The sequence below is a fragment of the Balaenoptera acutorostrata genome, chromosome 13 (assembly GCF_949987535.1).
Source record: "Balaenoptera acutorostrata chromosome 13, mBalAcu1.1, whole genome shotgun sequence".
NCBI classification, from domain to species: domain Eukaryota; kingdom Metazoa; phylum Chordata; class Mammalia; order Artiodactyla; family Balaenopteridae; genus Balaenoptera; species Balaenoptera acutorostrata.
Window position 1 is genome coordinate 50,090,080 of NC_080076.1, and position 3,268 is coordinate 50,093,347.

Below are 3,268 nucleotides of genomic sequence, written 5' to 3' on the forward strand. Positions count from 1 at the left end.
TTGGAGTATAAGTGCTTTACAATGCTGTGTTAGTTTCTGCTGTATAACAAAGTGAATCAGCTATACATATACATATATCCCCATATCCCCTCCCTCTTGTGCCTCCGTCCCACCCTCCCTATCCCACCCCTCTAGGTGGACACAAAGCGCTGAGCTGATCTCCCTGTGCTCTGCGGCTGCTTCCCACTTGCTAGCCATTTTACATTTGGTAGTGTATATATGTCAGTACTGATCTCTCACTTCGTCCCATCTTACCCTTCCCCCTCAAGTGTCCTCAAGTCCATTCTCTACGTCTGTGTCTTTATTCCTGTCCTGCCCTTAGGTTCATCAGAACCTTTTTTTTATTATTATTCCATATATATGTGTTAGCATACAGTATTTGTTTTTCTCTTTCTGACTTACTTCACTCTGTATGACAGACTCTAGGTCCATGCACCTCAAATCCAATTGTTTTAAATACCACTCCAAGAGAATAGAAAAGAATATATCAATCTCAAGGTGGGTAGAGGAAATTGCTTTAAAATTCTTTTAACTAAAATATGTTTTAAACTTTGACAATCAGATTATAAGCCAACTAAAACACTTAAATATCTTTAAGTTGAATGGCTGAGCAATAGTTATTTTTCTGATTCTAAAAGTCTTTCTTTAGCTCCCACAGTATGGCTGGCGACATTAGCTAGAGCTCGCTCTACTCTCTTTAACGGGGAAACAGCGGACTACAAGAGACTGAGCTGTATCTGCCCCTATTTCCAACAGACTCACGTTCAACTTTCGCTCACCAAAAAAAGAAAAGAAAAAAAGCCGGGAAAATTTTATTAACCCTTTTTTTAAAAAAGTTAATATAAAATTATAGCAAAAAAGGAACCTGAACTTTAGTAACACAGCTGGAACAATCCGCAGCGGTGGTGGCAGCGGCGGGAGAAGAGATTTAATTTAGTTGATTTTCTGTAGTTGTTGGTCATTCGCTAGTCTCACAGTGATGGAAGATACACATTTTTTCGAAGGGACCGAGAAGCTGCTGGAGGTTTGGTTCTCCAGGCAGCAACCCGACGCAAACCAAGGATCCGGGGATCTTCGCACCATCCCAAGATCCAAGTGGGACATACTTTTGAAGGATGTGCAATGTTCAATCATTAAGTATGACAAAAACTGACAAGCAGGAAGCTTATGTACTCAGTGAGAGTAGCATGTTTGTCTCCAAGAAACATTTCATTTTGAAGACATGTGGTACCACCCTCTTGCTGAAAGCACTGGTTCCCCTGTTGAAGCTTGCTAGGGATTACAGTGGGTTTGACTCAATTCAAAGCTTCTTTTATTCTGGTAAGAATTTCACGAAGCCTTCTCACCAAGGGTACCCACACAGGAATTTCCAGGAAGAAACAGAGTTTCTTAATGCAATTTTCCCAAATGGAGCAGCATATTGTATGCGACGCATGAATTCTGATTGTTGGTACTTGTATACTTTGGATTTCCCGGAAAGTCAGGTAATCAATCAGCCAGATCAAACCCTGGAAATTCTGATGAGTGAGCTTGACCCAGCGTTATGGACCAGTTCTACATGAAAGATGGTGTTACTGCAAAGGATGTCACTCGTGGGAGTGGAATTTGTGACCTGATACCATGTTCTGTCATTGATGCCACACTGTTCAATCCTTGTGGGTATTCAATGAATGGAATGAAATCGGATGGAACTTATTGGACTATTCACCTCACTCCAGAACCAGAATTTTCTTATGTTAGCTTTGAAACAAACTTAAGTCAGACCTCCTATGATGACCTGATCAGGAAACTTATGGAAGTCTTCAAGCCAGGAAAATTGTGACCACCCTGTTTGTAAATCAGAGTTCTAAATGTTGCACAGTGCTTTCTTTGCCCCAGAAGATTGAAGGTTTTAAACATCTTGATTGCCAGAGTGCTATGTTCAATGATTACAATTTTGTTTTTACCAGTTTTGCTAAGAAGCAGCAACAACAGCAGAGCTGATTAAGAAAAATGAAGAAAAAATGCAAAAAGAGAACACACACAGAAGAAGGTGGTGACTGCTTTTTAGATATTGATACCAAGGGCCATGCTTTCCATAACCACCACCTTGTAGTTGCAGAAAGCCCTAGATGTAATGATAGTGTAATCATTTTGATTTGTATGCATTATTGTATCAAGGAGTTAGATATCTTGCATGAATGCTCTCTTCTGCGTTTAGGTATCCTATGCCACTCTTGCTGTGAAATTGAAGTGCATGTAGAAAAAACCTTTTACTATATGAAACTTTACAACACTTGTGAAAACAATTCAATTTGCTTCATGCACAGTGTAATATTTCTCCAGGTATCATCCAAAATTCCGCACAGACAAGGCTTTCGTCCTCATTAGGTGTTGGCCTCAGCCTAGCCATCTGGGACTGTTCTATTCAACTGCTACCAGGATTTTGCATCCAGTTACCTCCACTTTCTAGAACATATTCTCTACTAATGTTATTGAAACCAATTTCTACTTCATACAGATGTTTTTGCAGCACCAAAGTTCTTCTTCCACGAGTCGAGTCCTCTACGAAAATGACTGCAGTTATCCATTTTGTGTATTACTATCTCACTGCTTCCTATACTTGTGTGACTTTAATTGATTCGTTCTTCACCATGGTGTCTCCCTCCCAACCACAGCCCCTCCATAAAGCAATACACTGTTACACTGTGGGTTTACACTAACCTTACACCCCAGAGGGGGAACGGGGGGATGGACCCTGGGCTTAATTTTCTTTTAAGGTCAAGAGAGTTTGGCATTTTTCATTACCATGAGCTCTTTTGGAATAAGCTGGTGTTGACTAGCAAAGAAGGTATAGATTGATACTAGGGAATATTGGCAGAACTGTATGGAAACTGTATGCCATTCTGTGCCCCCCATTAAATGAGATTAGCTTCTCATGAGTACCATGCCTTTATTAACTTGCTAAGTAGTAGTATAAAAGAATTATTACTAAATTTGTTAGCAAGGAGATTTAAGATAAAGGTTGTATTGGATTCAACAAGTCAAGTCAGCTCAGATGATTCACCTTAACTTTTACTTTCGTAGCCATTTCCACTAATTTCTATTAATGATATGCCATAAACTTTGGTTCAAGGCAGAATCAATGTCTTTGCCATCTTGTGACTTAGAAAGTTCTGTGGAAAAAACCACAGTTACAGAAAGACAGAGAAGATGAAAAGGCAGAGGGCTATGTACCAGATGAAGGAACAAGAAAAAACCCCAGAAAAACAACTAAATGAAGTGGAGA

At 39.8% G+C, this 3,268-nt stretch overlaps 1 pseudogene; it reads left to right on the forward strand.

Moving 5' to 3' along the window:
* Positions 1-979: 979 nt before the first annotated feature.
* Positions 980-1,983, forward strand: LOC103019655 (S-adenosylmethionine decarboxylase proenzyme-like; annotated as a pseudogene).
* Positions 1,984-3,268: the final 1,285 nt, after the last annotated feature.